Here is a 17,372-nt window from a genome sequence, read left to right as displayed (position 1 = left end):
GGACACTGAACAGTTGACATTTAACTATCCCACTCTAATATAAGGCTACTTGAAAATGGTGTTGGACCCTAAAGAGGTGAAATTTACAATATCCACTTCAATACAAAATATTTTAAACAAGGTAATACATATTAAACAAATCAAATGCACAATTAAAACAGAATAACACATATTTTTGGTAGAAATTTAAAGACAATGTATTCTAAAAACAAACTACCATTAACTACAAACATATCTTTATATGTATATACATTTTAACTATTAACATATATAACAAATATTTATATTACTATTAATAGTTACAAAATTGATTTTGTTTCTAGCATTCCTAAACTTGAAACCATACAATAACAAAATGAACAATCATAAAATATAAACATATTTTAATAATTGTAATATGTTTATATATTTTGAATATACATTTTAAATACAATTCAATTTGAAATCAAAACCTAAAATAAATTCTACAATTTAACATACATGTTTACAAAAACACATTGTAAATTTTTATATAAAAATATTTCAACATTTTTCTATTACAAATATTTTTATATACTTTACATTTTTTTAAACAATGTTTTATTTTACACCATTAATATATATCTTAAATAAAATGATAACATAAATGTATGAAGAATATTAATATAACATTTATTTACGAAATTCAAAATGATTACTTTGCATATTTTCAAAATAATTAATACACCATTTCGTCTAAATTATAAAATAATTTAAAATAACCCCACCCTTATCTTCTAAGGGTCCAATTTCCAGCTTTCCCCGAAAATGATTAAACACATTTGTATATACATTAATACACCTAGACATTCAAATTTCAACAATTTCATAACTAAAAATTATCTTATTAAAAACAGAAATAACAAAATAAACAGATACAATAAAACACAGTACAATAAGGTGTAGGCTAATCAACACAAACAATATTAGATACAGTGATATTTTCTACATCTATATTTTTTACAACAATATTTAAAACAACACTAAAAATGACATTTTTACCTTTGAGATTTCTCTTGGCTATATGTTTGTTGTCCTGATATTCCAGACACAATATTTCTGAATCACAATAATGTTTTCCTGATATTCTGTGCAAACACTAAGATATGCACCACACATTGATCCACTCAGTCAACACAGCCAGACTTAACTGAGAACACATGTCTGAAGTGAAGACCTACGCACTTGGGGGCATATTTATCAAAAAGTAGCTTAGAACAGCAAGTCACCTTACTGTGCTGCACTACTGGGAAAGGGTAGGATGCAACATAATTATCACAATACGATGCATTCTAACCTTTTCCCAGTGCTAGTGCACAATGTGCTGCCTAGCGCCCATGCAGGCACCCTTGGACCATGGTGCAAGTGTGCCAGCATTCCATGCAGAATTTTCTTTCTGCAGGAAGGGGAACTTTCCTGCACAAAGATAATCCCTTGAGGCAGTTTCCTCTATCTATGTGTGCTGAAAAATGCAGAAAGGAGGAAATAACAGGGAGAGATTAAGCTATTTCTCCTTGTTACAACTCACCTGGGAAGGCATAGCATTTTCACACATTCCCAGGTTTCCCAGTAATGGTTAATTGTGAATGCCTCAAAATCTATGGGTGTTGTGTGGGAACACCCACGCAAGGCTTATGGAATGCCTCCTTGGGGTAGAGTAATTCAATGCAGTGATTTGCTCTGCGTTTTAGGGCTGCATCACTCATACACCATGTTACGTGCCACAAAAGCAACACAAACCTTACATAAATATGGCCTCTTGTTTCCAACTTATGAGACTATTTCTGTTGTTCGATCAGAGAAGCATTCTGTCTATTTTTGGCTCATCAGCACAACTTCAACAACTCTCTATCTTGAGTGAATCCAAAAATCCAGCAGCTGTGCCCAAATCAGCCATGAAGTCAGAGTTAGGACCATGAGGCCTCCAGATTCACTGTTCGCTGCATTCTCTGGAGCACAATTTATCACTTAAACTAACCTCAGACCACATGGTTGATGGAAGGATGGGTGTCAATGTGCTTTTCATTTACCGGGCTCTCCTCATGAGATCTAAATGACAGCTTTTTACCCAGAGACAATCTTGTTTCTGCTATCAACATGTGTATAAGACAATACAACAATTGTAATTATATGAAAAAATGAATGAATTATTGAATGAATTGGGCCCACTTATAAAGTTCACTGATCCTACAGAAGATGCTACAGACCTTCAAAAATACAACACTCTTCAAAATGCCTAATTGAAACTCTTGTAAGGAATTACGCAAGATTCTAGCATAATTCCGCTAGCCATGGGTCCAAAATATAGGAACGCCACAATCACAAGCTTTCTGTGATAACATTTCCAATAAATTTGTCTCATAAAGTTAAAAAATAGAAAACAAACTTATGGAGACCATAGAAAACACCACCTGATCATGTGAACTAACCACCAGAGTAAGACATTAAGGCAATCTCTGACCACAAAATATTTCAATACTCACTTAGAAGAAGCCATCCCAAGCAAACCTTCAAGATCACCTTCAAATCTGACATCTATATAAATCTTTTGAGAGATCCTTTGCACAACTTGTGCAGATTCAGTAGTTGGAAGCTTAATTCCTGGAACTGCGTTAATTTCCACATGAGCCGAAGACCAAATTAAACCATTCCTCAAAAAGAAGTACCAAACTGATCATGAATACTACACAAAAATATCAAATGCCCCTTTCCTAGGGAAAAATATTGAAAGCACAGTCCAAGGGGCCCATTATAATGTCGGGGCAGATTGCCACCGCCCGCATGGCGGTGGCGATCTGCCCGAAATTCTTTCCCGCCCGCATGCAAAATAAATACCCCTGCCATATTACTATGGATGGGGGGACGCCAGCAGAGGGAAAGACCGTCTGCCAGATTTCCACCCGGTCAATGAGTTGATCAGGCGGAAAAGCTTTTAATATGGTGGCGGTGTCTGTTAGACACAGCCAGCCATATTAGGATGCATGCGGGGATTTGAAGGCATGCAGTCTTTGGGGATTCTGGGGGGTGAGGGGTGCACATCGGGGGTACCTATGGTACCCCCCTGCATTTGCATGTACAACGTGGCAGGCACCACACAGTGCCTGTCATGTTGTGCATCCAAATGCACAACTTGCATTTTTGGCATTGTGGCCGGCGGTGCTTTTAGCACCGCCTGCCGCAACATTAATAATGCGGGATGCTCCCACCAGTGTGGCGGTCCCATCCTAATTGTATGTGCAGGACTGCTGCATGCATTGTGGGCGGTCCTATTTCCCGGGGCTATGGTGGACGAACAAAGCCCGCCCGCCAATCTAATAAGCCTCCATATGTTCAAACGTTTCAGAAGAAAATGACTTGATAAGAGGCTAACAATCTGGCTTCCAACAAGGGAGAGGCGCAGAATCAGAAACCTTATCCATTTGGACGGACCAAAAACTCACAGTGGATAAGAATGAAGAGGTCACCCTATTGCTACTGGACCGATCAGCTTCATTTGACCATGTCCACTACCATGAAGTACTACAAAGACCCCATCATTTTGAAATACTTGAAAATGCAGAAAAAGTGTATCTTACCTACTACCTTTCACATCATCTCCTCACACACAACACTGTGCTGTCCCTCAGGGGTTCATCATATCTCCTCCATTATCCAACATTTATGTAACACCCTTTCCAGACTAGATTTAATCTCACCTGTTACATCTATGCAGATGACATACAAATCATTCCAAAAATGAATGGTCCAGAAGACCTCTACAACAAAAAATTTGAAGACTGCCTACATACCATAAATATAAAGCTCAACACCACAAAGATAAAGATCATGACATATGAACAATAGCAAAAATGGGAAACAACCAACACATGGCCAAAGTAAATCGAGGGCACTGCAACATCAGCAAGAGAATTAAGAAACCTTGGAGTAATCATGAATTTAGACCAATCTCTGGTTCCACATGTTAACAAGATCACAAACAGCACCCTTCACATATTGAAAGCACTACGCAGTGTCTTCGTATAACTTGGATACCAACTAAGGGCCCGATGTAGGTGGCAAATTCCGGCCGTTTCCGACCGGTATTTGGCACTTTGAGATGTAGGGGGCCAGTATTTACCCATTCGGTATATTTACCGAATCGGTAAATTTACAGAATCTGTAAAATACCGAATCGGTATTTTTACCGATTCGGTATCTTCCAGATGTAGGTGGGACTCTTCTGAGTCCCACAGGCCTTTCAGATTCGGTATTTTAACACCCAATCCAATTGGGTGTTAAAATACCGAATCCAGGTGTGCATGCACATGTGTGCATGCACACCTATGCCATGTGACAGACAGACATGCCCTTAGGGCATGTCTGTGTGCCACATGGCACACAAGCCAGTATTGGGGGTGCTAGAGGGTGTCAAAGTGACACCCCCTGCACCCTTGCTGGAATCGGTATTTACCGATTCGGTAAATACCGAATCGGTAATGCCCATTGATTCCTATGGGCTTCAAGGCCCATAGGAATCAATGGGGGATACCGAATCAGTATTTACAGAATCGGTAAATACCGAATCTTACAGATTCGGTATTTACCGAATCTGAAATACCTACATCTCCCCCCCTCTAATTTACCACTTCATAAATACCGAATCGGTATGATTCGGTATTTATGAAGTGGTAAATATAGATTTACCTACATCAGGCCCTAAATCTCTAAAATATCCCCACACATGTAATCTCCAAGAGAGATTAGGCCAACAGCCCATACCTTTATGCACAAAGTTTGATCCGGTACCCAAATCTTCCTTGGAGACTTCAACCTCCACTTGAATGATCTGAAAGACCCTGTAGTTAACAGCCTTAAAATCTTTCTTGCAGACCTTAATCTGACACCAATTTGTGACAGTCCCACACATAATTAACTTTAGATCTTATCATAGCTAAGGCTAACTCTTTCCAACTGGAATCTTTCCTCCCCATGACTGTTCTGACTACTACTGCATCTTATTCCTCATTTCTGAACATTTGAGGGCAAATACCGCAATAGTAATGAAACCCAAAGAATGGAAAAGGAACATGTAAAACATTAACTTCAATGAGCTGACATCCCTCAGTTATAACCTCAAACCCCCTCCTACATACCTGTCGGATGTCTAAGATCTTACAAATCACTACACAAGCGCCATGAAGAATATTCTAGACTCAATCGCACCCCTACAGCTAAAAAGATTGTCCACCAAAGACTCTAAACCATTGTATAATGGTAGCCTTAATAACAAAAGATGTAACTTGAGACTAGCCAAATGAAAGTGGAGCTCCTCACCTTTTCTTCCTTGAAAACCTCAAACATTTGAGATCACTGACGAATACATATTACAAAAGCATCAGAAACTCAAAAGAAAATTTCTTCAGAAACCAATTAGATCAAGCTAGAAATCTACCAAAACATAATTTGAGCTTGTTAAATTTCAATCAAATGGCCTACCCAACACTAACACACTGAGAAGAATTTGCCTCCATCTTCCTAGTGAAGACAGAAAAAATGAGAACTGACTTGCAGGTGACATTCAAGCATCAGCTTCTCTTACCTCACTCTAGGCTTTCCCCCTCCTGAATTGTTCTGTCCTCATGTCTACTGGGGCAAATCCTCAAAAATAATGCTTCTTGGATCTCTTTCAAAACCTTGGAGGTAAATGCCATTTTCTAAATTCTAATGGATTTGAAACCCTCAAATCACTTCAACGACCCTCTACCCCCGACTTCTTCGATGAGATCAAAGCGTTGATACTCCCACTTTGGACCAAGATTGCAAATGCCTTTCTACTTCTAGGCTCAATTCCTGACTGTTTCAATTCTGGGTAGGTCACCATTATCTTAAATAAAACATTGGCAGATCACACTGGCCTAAATAATGTCTGCCCCATCTCCAACATTCCAACTCTGCCGAAGCTTCTTGAAAATTGCATACAGGTCTATTATATATATCTTTATAACCCCGTTGAACAATTCTATCATCTTGACCAATTCCAATCCAGTTTCTGCCTGGGGCATAGCACCAAATCTATCCTTACACACATAGTGAATGATACGCTAAAAATGTTGGATCAGAAAGAATCATGCCTTCTAATCTTTCTTGACCTATCTTCAGCACTCAATGCGGTTAAGCATGACTACCTACTAGACCTATTGGAAGATGTGATGCAACTTTCAGGGTCTCTCCTAAACAGGTTCACCTTTTTTTCCACAACAGAAAAAAAAGCAAAGTTTACCAGTCCCTAAGCACACTCTTGTCACATTAGGGATCCCACAGGTTTCCTCCCTCTCACATGCTCTCTTTTTCTTTACCTTGTTCAAGTAGCCTTTAACGGAAATTATGAGTTAATCTAAAATCCTCTATCACATTTATGCTGAAGATATCCAATTATACCAGTAAGGTCTCCTCCCCTGAAGACATCAGATACCTCAACTTAACCCCACAAAAACTACAATTAGCTGTCCACCTCAAACACTAGTCTCCCAAAACAAAATTCCTCCTAATCTCCCCACTCAAAAAGTCACCCATCATTAATGAATGGATGAAGCAATTAACAGCCTTCAACTGCCTACCACAAGGTATTTATTCAGAGACATCACTGGGAATAACTCTCAACAAGAACCTTAACATGAGAATCACATTAGTGCTGCCACTAAAGGAGTAAACCTCCAAATGAACATTTTAGGAAAATCAAAACCCTTCCTCCACGTAATGACTTCAAGTCTACCATACAAGCTCTAGTGATTCCTAGGTTGGGCTACGGAAGTGCTACCCTCTGTTGTTTGCCCAGATCTAAAACTGCTCCAATAAGGGCCTCCCTTAACTCTGCTGAAAGGCTCATCTCAGGATCAAAAAGAAATAACCCCATCAAATAAATTGCTCAATTGACTCCCCTATGAAGCAAGAATTCAACTGAAAATTGCATGCATAACCGACAAAACTCTACACTTCAATACCCCAAGCTACCTTCCTTAGAAGCTTGAACTTAAAACAAAAACTTACAACAGAGCCTTCTATGGTATTGCCCCAAGAATTTGGAACTCCCTCTCACTGTTAATAGACTGAATCCTTCAATTACATCTTTCAAGAAAGAAGTTAAACTACTATTTATGAACCTATTTGTGACCTAGACCGTAGGACTTCCTCTCTCCGAACATATCATGATTCGTCAACTACACTAATGACTACCACTCATTTGTTATGTTATTGTCTTTTTTTTTATCTATCCCGCTTAACATTGAGGTGACACCGCCTTCACCTGGGGAGTTGCCTTATCCTGTACTGTGCTTGATTATGACATTATTGTTTCTATATTTCTCTGCTCCTTGATAATTTGTAAAGCACTTTGATTCCCACAAGGGTCATGTTCGCACTTTATAACACTTTTCAAATAAATACTCAAAATACAACTAATCCAAACTACTTCAGTAAGACTTCTTTTCCGTTTTCACCCAGGAGGACGCATGACTGCTGTTCTGCAGTTACTCTACTAGCTATCTATAGATAGAAGAACAATGCTGGTGGACCATCATGCCTTCTAGTTAAATTCAAATAATACAAACAAAACAGGATTGTGCACTCAAGGCTTGCTGTATTGATCATCGTAACAGCATACTATTAGAAATTGAAAGGCTGGACTGCTTTTTCAGTATAAGTTATCAAACTATTGCGCTCACTACAAACCAAGATTTGAAGCAATAAAGAGCATATACACTTCAAAAGAGAGTTGCAAACATGGATATATCCAAGATATCTCCAACAACCTACAACTCTGGGATAGATCTATGAATGCTAATAGCACCTACAAGTACAATAGTTGCATTATGCATTATCTATAGTCTTGTAAGTTAGGCACAAGAATAGCTCTGCACAAAAGACATTCCCATATCAGGCCCTTCATGTTTAGGTGGTCTTCAACAGGCATTCCTGCATTTTCCAATATTTCCATGGACCCTCAAGGCCTGGTCCTTCTAAGTTTCCTTCAGCATCTCTTTTTGCTTCTCGCAGTCTTGGGACTTTACTGTGGTAACTGCTTTGGACAAAGGGCTGTAGGAGATTTCTGAGACTGGAATGATTGTACCGTTACTGAAGGCTCAATTATTTCAGAATAGAACACTTAATTTCTGTTGGCAGTCTACACATATTTATAATCAAGTATTATCAAGCCACCATTCCTTCCCAACACAATAAGCAGTTCAACATCACGTCCTCATGTTGGACATCCATCTGAGACTGAATGGTTTGTAGCAGTTACATGTCTTATAGTGTGTAGGAACTCAAGCCTGGGCATTGTTTCAAATGTTATCTATAGAATAACTAAATAGAGTTGACATATAGTGTACCAATGAAAGATAGTCCATGGATGATCCACATGCCAAACAGCTTTTAAGTGTGAATTGGGATGTGTCCTTTGATATTTCTTACAGACATTGCATCTACTTGAAGAGAGGAGCCCAAATGATGTTCTCAAACAGCTGTGATGGTATAAGCCTTTGTTTGTCCTCATCTCCCTTGTCACAACTACTTTGCTGCTGTTTTCTTGGTGTGTCATTTTGACATCGGTAATATAAAGGGCCTATACAATACCAGTGCTATTGAGTGAGGTAGTTATAACATCCATTTTTTTTAAGCATCAAGGAATTATGGACCTTTTTTATGAGACCTTACGTCGCGCCACTGTTTTCTGACGCTGTGGTGGCGTAAACATTGCGCCACACTGCGCCATATTTACAAAGTGATCCATCTAGGCAGATGTGTCACTTTGTAAATACCTGTGCTACATTATACCTGTGTCAGATATAATGTATGCAGGGTGGGTGTTCCCCGTAAAAAAGGCTCTTAGAAGTAGAGCATTGAAATCTATGAGATTTCACTGCACTACTTCTATGAGTTCACTGAGTCAAATCCTTAAACCTGCTACACAGCAGGCGTCAGGACTGATGGAGGCCCTTTTACATGGGACTCGCCCATGTGTAATTACACATTGCTGGAGTTGCGTCTGTTTTGCGACACACTCTAGCAAAGTTCCACTACTGAGCCACCAGATACGTCACGATTCCTGACGTATCTCGACAACCCATGCAACATAGAGTGCCGTACTGTAAATACTGCGAATCCATGGTGTTGCAAGGAGGGCACACTGAAAAGTGTTGCATCACTGTTTTCAACCAGAGATGTGACACTTCTCATAAATGAGGCCCTATGTTTAATAAACTTTAACTCAGGGCAGTGCAGCAAGCCGCTGTATTTAACATCATACAGTACATCCCTTTGCTTTCCTTGTCTAGCACCACCACAGGCACACTTGCATCATTGTGCAAGAGTACCTGTGTTGCATGCATGATTGTTTTTGTGCAGGAAGGGAACCTTCTTGCACAAAAACAATCCTGAGAGACCTATTCCACTTTCTATGCATGTTGCAGAGTCCAGCACACGTAGAAAGAGGAAGTATAACATAGAGGAAGTAACAAGGAGAAATGAAGATATTTGTCCCCTTTACGCCTCCCCTGAGAAAGTATATCTTTTTGGCTCATTCCCGGGTCCACCAAATTTGGTAAATCTGGAAATGCATCAAAAACCATGGGAGTTGCATGGGAACACCCACGTAAACACAATGGAACGTCTTCCCAGGATAAAGTAAGGCAACACAGTGATTTGCACTGTATTACGCTACTCCAGATTTATGAAGGCACTCAGGGTCACAGAAAGTGTCCTTGCAAAGCGTGATGAATCTCATTTTTGCATTGCATTACGCATGCACCACATTGCGTGGTGCAAGTGCAACTCAACCAGCCTCATAAATATGGTCCCTAGTGTGGTCTCGACAGTTGCTTGTAGTGCTGCCCTGACAACTTGGAACTGGTTGAAGAACCAGTGCTGTATCCTCGGATAGGTATAGTGATATGGCTGCGCAGAGAGCTTAGAGATAACAAATGAACCAGTCCAGTACGGTGAAACATAGCACTAAGGTTACAGCTTGGTGATGATCTATAAACATGCAGCACTGTCAAATCTTATGTCACATTGTGAAAAAAACAATGGGGGAGTCGGGAATGAGTCACCCAGAAATCCATGTATCACATTCATAGATCAAATCATAAATATTTTATTTGGACATTCAAGTCCATTAAAGTGCATAACTGCCAGGTAGAGTTAAAAGCATTTACAGATCAATGACTGGCGAGTCAGTATCTAGCCAATTCTAAACTAAAAAAAAAGAAGCATAGTTGAAATCAATAAATGGTTGTACAAATGCAAACACTGTACATCTTGAAAACATGAGGTGGATACTGAAACCTTAATAACATCCAAGAAGCAACCCAAGAAAATAAATTAATTCCTTAACTACAAGATTGATTATGCAATATATATACTTACCCAAATTTGTCCAAAGCAGTAGGTGGGAAGAATCATTCACCCAGTTACCAGGAGAATTTTAGAGCATTTTCCAGCAATGTGAAACTCTGATTTCAAATACACTTTGGCGAGATATTTCAGCAAATCTCATAGAAATGATGAAAGATTACTGAGTTATTGTGTCATAGGTATCGTACCAAGAAATATGTAAACAAAGAGGGTACTCTCACATGTTTTGAATTAAAATACATTTTGGAGATCAATGCTAAGAAACTGGTGAGTCTTCGTATGATGAGAAACTTGTGGGACACTGGGGATGCGGTAAAATGAGGTTGAAATTTGTTATTTATATTTGAATAATTGTTCCTCTCTCTCTCCACTCACTAGGTTCCTCCCTGATTTTAAAATAATGTGTTTTAAGTGGTACATTGCAAACAATATAGTTTCATGGGCAACTTAAAAAAAGTAACAAATTAAAAAAATAGAACTGCTGATTAACAAGTGTATTATAGAGAACAGGTGTCCCTGGTATTTGGAGGATCAGAAGAATAATAGACATATAATAAATAGTAAGTATGTCCTTTGTCCAGCCTGACAGGAGTTTATTTTGGTGCTAGATTGTTGGACATTTCTACTGCATATGGTGCTATTATATTTATAGCACCATATGCAGTAGAAATGTCCAACAATGATTTGTGTAATGGTGATTAAGAAATTTAATCAAGTCTGTTCACTGAGTACAAGTATACAGACCGCCTTGTTCGCCTTTTCCTAAAACGTTCGTTGTTTTGTCTTGTTCACTGTCATTTAGAAAAATCCATGTGTTATTGCTTATACTTACAAAATAAACTATATCAAGAACAAAATGCATTTAGACCATTGGGGCATAATCATTTACTATATTTGTTTGTAGACAGTCAATAAACTTTGAAAATGTATTAGAAACACAATTAGGCTAGAATCCTATAGACATGATATTAACTATACAGTATTTGTAACACAAATCACACTAAAATGAGTATGTTTCAATCCATATAAAACAAAAGCGACTGTGAATAAGGCTGTATACAGCCGAAACGCATCTGTTTGAGCTGATTTTGGTGGAATAAAGAAGCATCCTGACACTGTCAAAGTACAAGTGTCATCTTTAACAGGAAAATCCTTTACAAAAATTACAGGCTGCTGCAGTCTCTCCATGCCAACCTGTGCACCATCCTCATCTTTGGAGCACGCTGGCATGCACAAAAACTGATAATATTAGGAGTTTGACTTGAAATGTACTTAGCCCCATTTTCAATAGTAGAGAGGCATTCGGGGAAATGATGAGGCGGAGACGGGGTGTGTGTTCAAGTATTTATTCTCGTTAGTGAGAGCGCTGGGAGCAAGCCTTCAGCTCGGATTTCGCTGCGCTATATCGTGACATCACTTCCGCCGGCGTTCTAGCACCATTTCTTTGACATTGTGCGTCTTGTTGTAGTGGTCTGTGTAGATCTTCAGCGCTTTTTCCAGATTGCTGCGCACCACTGCTGGAGACCACTTGCTTTGTACTGTGCGTTGTTTCCATGCCATATTGGCCCTGGTGAATGGGTCCCGGCCCCTAAATATTTTGAACAGGCTGTACCCTGTCTTAGTGGTAGTGATACGATAGGCCCATATAGTGCACTTTAGTTCCATCTCCCAATTCTTCCCAACATTGATGGCCACTTGAATTGATCCCATAATGACCCTGTTGAACCTTTCAACCAGGCCATTCCCTGTTGAATGGTATATTGGGGTGTGTTTGATCTGTATTCCATTCCGATTCATAAATGCGTTCCATTTCTCAGACGTGAATTGGGGTCCATTGTCACAAGTTACGACTCTTGGGATTCCTTCTCTCAGGAATGTGGAGGTGAGGAAGGCCAGTACAATGTCAGTGTCCACTGTCTCACATATCTCTTTTTCCGGCCACTTGGAGTAATGATCGACGAGCACGATGGCATACTTGGGTACACTGTTTGCATCTAATATAGGGCCCAATATGTCCACTGACAATTCTTTCCAGGGATTAGCTGGGTTGATGAACATCCCTAAGGGGGGTCGCATCGTGGACTGTGTCTTGTCTGCCTTGCTGCATTGTTTACATTCTCTGACATGTCTCTCCACTTGGCTGTCCATTGCTGGCCACCTGTATGCTTGTTTGACTCTTTGTTTTGTTTTCACTATCCCCAAGTGTCCTTCGTGCAGAATCGTGACTAGCCGGCTTACCAGTCGTACCGGGGGCACCACTTTGTCTCCTCTTAATACGAACATCTCGTTGTCTCCAACTGACAGCTCTTCTCGTACCTTATAGAATTTCCACTGTTCTGTGGTTAAGTGTTTCTTTTCTGGCCACCCCGTGACTATGAACTGCTTGACAGCTGTTAGGCTGGTGTCCTCCCCGTATGCCGTCTTCCATTCTTGTGCGCTTATGACCGTTTCTTGGTCATCCATGAATGCTATGGTGTAATCGTCTTCTTCCATTGGCACCGGTGCGTTCTCCATGGCCGCCGCCCTGCTGAGAAAGTCGGCCACTTTGTTCCTGGATGCTTGTGATCTATCCGGAGTAGGAACCTTGAGCCCACTGGAATTGGCACAATCTTTCCATTGCCCATATAGCTGTTAGCATCTCCTTCTCCACCACGCTGAATTTCTCTTCATTGGGAGCCAAGGACTGGGACGCAAAGCTCACAGTCGTCATTTCCCCTTCTGCGGACTGCTGCATCAGGACGGCTCCCAGCCCTCTGTCACTTGCGTCCGTGGTGAGTATAGATAACGCTTGTTGGTCAAATCCATGTAGGGGCACGGCCTTAGATTTATCTCCTTTTATTTGCCTGAATTCTTCCTGCGTTGACTCCGACCAAGTGAAGGCAGTTCTCTCTTTTAGTAGCTGACGTAAGTTGTGTGTTTTGGTGGCGAAATGCAGTACAAACTTCCTGTAGAATTCCACCATGCCGAGGAAAGATCTGACGTCATCTTTGTTTCTGGGGGTAGGTGCGTCCTTTATGGCCTTTGCGTTTGCCTGTTTTGGTGAGAAGCCTTTAAGGCTTATTTCATGCCCTAGATACATGACCGATGACACCCCAAACCTGCATTTGTCCCACTCTGCTGTGAGGCCGTTCTGTCTTAGTATGCGTAGTACAGTGGAGAGCTTTGCGTCATGGTTAGCCTTGGTTCGACCCATGACCAGGATATCATCCTGGAAGTATTGCATTCCGTCAGTGTCTTAAAAAGTTTATGCATCAGCTTTTGGAAGACCGCAGTTGCGGAGGCCAGGCCAAAGGGCATCCGCTGGAACTGGTAGCATCCAAACAGCGCAATGAACGAGGTCAGCTTCTTGCACGTAGGGTGCAGTGCGATTTGATGATAGGCGGAGGTCAGGTCTATTGTGGAAAACCACTTGATGCCCTTTGTCCGGGCTAACATCTCGTTGATCCTGTATAATAGAAATGTAGCCACTAAGATATTTTTGTTAAGCTCCCTCAAGTCAATGCAGAGGTGTACCTTGCCATTGGGTTTCCTGGTTACGACCAGAGGCGCCAGCCATTCTACGCTCTCGATCGGCTTGATAATTCCATTGTCCTCTAAGCATTGTAACTCTTGCTGTACAGCTTTCCTGCTTTGAAACGGAATATTGCATACTTTGTGGCTAACTGATTTTGCCCCTTCCTTGAGGCATATCTTGTGAGTGAACTTTGTCAACTTGCCGATAGTGCCTCCAAACACTTGTGGGATGTCTGCCTTCCATTTGTCTACTTCGTATGCCTGCGAGGAGCTGTCATCAAGACTTGCGCTGTGCCTCCCGGATTGAGTTGAATACCGAGTTCTTTCTGGTCCACCCATCCTAGGACTGAGGGTCCTTTCTCTGCCACGTAGAGTTTCCCTTCGACCGTGCGGCCCTTGAATTCAAATTGCAGGGGACGGTACCCGACCATGGGAATGGGTTCCCCTGTGAAGGTAACTGGGTGGATGTCCGGAGCTAGGAGATGTGTGCCTATGGTTCGCGCGAAGTCTCTGTCCCAGATGCTGCGTTGTATTATAGCATATGGGGAGCCCGAGTCAGCCCCCATTCCCACTTGAATCCCCCCTATTGTGAGTTCGCACAAAGGTTTTCTCGTGCGGGAACAGTCAGTACCTAAGATTTGGTCATCTATGCACAGTACACCTTCGTCGTCCTCTTCGCCACTCCCTTCCTCCGTCTCTAAGTTTAGGGCCACATATTTGACTGAAGTTTTCTTGGGTTTGCTTGTGCAGACCTTCTCAAAGTGTCCCATAATGCCGCAGTACAGGCATTTGGCTCTGAAGGCAGGACACTGTTTGTCGGTAGCTGCATGAGCTTGACTGCCGCACCTGTAGCAGGAGTTCTTGTCCTCCCCTTGGGTCTTCCGGTTCGCCTTTGGCTTGGGTGTATACTTCTTGGGTTGCCTCGAACTTCCTATGAACGACTTCTCGCACTCCTGAGGGGTGGCTTCTGTTACTTTGCCTATAGTGGCTTTGCTGGCGCTTGCTTTCTTGGCAGCTTCGGCACACCGTTTGAAGAGTTCCGCTTTTTTTTACCATAGCCACTATCTCCATGAGGGGAGCTTCTCTGTTGACCCATAACTTCTCCTGTATGGACGTGTTCACCGTGTGCATGATGATCTGATTCCTAATAAATTCATCATGGAGGACTCTGAATTTGCCGGTGATCGCTAGTCTCTTCAGCGCCGCCACGTAGTCATCCACCGATTCTCCCGTGTTCTATTTTCATTGAAAGAAGTTGAATCGGTTAATCGCAATACATACCACTAGCTTGTAATGGATGTCCAAGTCCTCTATGGCGTGTTAGAACACGTCAAGTTCATCCTGCGCCATGGTTTTCATTACCAAGTTCATGTACAGTCTGATGCCCTCTGGACCCAAGATGTGTAATAGCATCTTCTTTTTTTGTTTGCTCTGAAAAACTTTGCCCCCTTTGTCCTCTAGGGCTGACAAATAGTTCAGGAAGTACTCTTTCCAATCATTCCATTTCATGGCCGGTTCCCCTGTTTTCGATAGGAAGGGGACAGTGTTTGTGAGGGAGAAGGTTTGGTCACACATGGCAGCTCGCCGTCTGGGTGGGGCGTCGTCCTTCCTGTGCGGAGGGCTCCCTGGCGCGATTTGGTCCTGTGGGTCTGCTGCGTCTTCTTGTGCCCTGAGGTCTTCCACCATGTTACCTTGAGCCTGGTGCGCCAGAGTCCGGTACCCACCGGTAGCTCAGTGTGTCTTCCGCTGCCGTTCAGAAGATGCCTGGCTGCTTCCGGGCTCCCTGGCTCCTTATGGGCCTGCAGGGCTTCCTGGCCTGAGTGTAATGGTGTGGGCGGTACCACCTGACTGCTTTGCTCCCTCGGAGTAGGCTGGTCAGTGCTTTCCTTTTGCCTAGCAATGCAGTTCACTCTATTGCTGGGCTGCCTTTGCGCTCTCCTCGCAGCCAGCGCCCTTGTTGTGTGGGGTGGACTGGTGCTCCAAGCCGGTTGTAGGATGGTCCTAGGCTCTCTCCTCCCCCCTTAACTGGAGGCTAGGTGTGCACCCTCGCGGCGGTGTAGTGCTCCTCTTATGCCTTCTTTCAGGGGCAGGGGGGTCAGATGTGTCTCTTGGTGGGGCCCTGCTGCCTCTCCTCTGTGCCTACACACTGCTACTGATGGGGGAGGGGCTCGCCGAGCCCTGCACTCAGGCTCAGGCTCCGCTTCACCTGTAGCATGAACATAGGCTCGTTCTCCTCTGCTTCTGCCGGCAGTGCTTCAGTTGTGGGGGAGGGGCCCACGCACCAGAAGTGCTGCAGCTCCCTGTGGGCATTGGAGCGTGGCTGGCCTGCTGCGCTGCATTATACTTGTGCCGCCTCAGGCTTCTCCCCCGCCGTGATGCTCCGTCTCCGTGCACTGGGTCCCATCGGCTCCCCTGCTGCTCTCTCACTTGACACACCGCGATGCCACGGTTGATTGCCTGCCACGTCGTGGACACCACAGTCGCGTCCCCTCCCCAGCCTCGTCGCCAAATTGTAGAGTGGCAGTCGGGGTAATGATGAGGCGGACACGGGGTGTGTGTTCAAGTATTTTTTCTTGTTAGTGAGAGCCCCGGGAGCAAGCTTCAGCTCGGATATTGCTGGGCAAATCGTGACATCACTTTTGCTGGCGTTCTAGCGTTCACCGTCACGATATGACGGAGACACTAGAACGCTACACTACATCAATGTTGTCATATTCTGTGTGTCGATCTTCATATTGTCAGTTTCTGTTTAATTTTCGTGGTTTTTCTGGTGTATGTGTGTCCTTTTTAGGGCGAGCTGGAGAAAGCAATGCGAAGCATTGCGTCCAGAGAAGTATCTAATGTCGTCCGCCTCCTGGGAATCTGAGACAGGGGTCGGGCACGCGCGGCGATTGATGTCTGTGGACGCGCACGTCCAGGCCGGCGCCGTGCACACCTCCTGCCTCACATTCCCTGAAGTGCGCAAACACACACTACCCAAATCACTATCTGAGTTTTGCTAACGAGCATGCGCTGTTCTTGTTTGGTGTTTGCCCGGGCTTGTTCTTTTTTGCTCTCTCCTTTCTAGGCTTGTTTTCACCCTCTCTCAGATCTGTCTGGTTTTCATTCTCTCCTCTTTGCCTCTTTCTTTTCCTGGTCGCTTGGATCTGTCTCTTGCCTCAGTTTTCCCCTTCTCATGCCCAAGGGCTTATATGGATCTGCTCCCTGTCTGTCTGGCCACATCCCCTTCCCTGTCTGCACCTTGCTTCTCCTTTCTCGCTCTGTCTCTCGCTCTGTCTCTTGCCTCTCTCTCTCTGTTGCTTCCTCCTCTCGCCCTGTGTTTTTCCCCTTGCCACTCTCTCGCGCCCGGTGTCGAGCTCCCCCTTGCTCCTTGGGTCCTTTGACGCCTCCCTGTCCCCGTGATCTCCCAGCCTTGCAGTCTCACTCTTTCGTGCACTCCCTCAGTCGCACCC

Source organism: Lissotriton vulgaris, chromosome 2_1 (genome assembly GCF_964263255.1).
Source record: "Lissotriton vulgaris chromosome 2_1, aLisVul1.2, whole genome shotgun sequence".
NCBI classification, from domain to species: Eukaryota; Metazoa; Chordata; class Amphibia; order Caudata; family Salamandridae; genus Lissotriton; species Lissotriton vulgaris.
Note: the sequence above shows the minus strand (reverse complement) of the source record.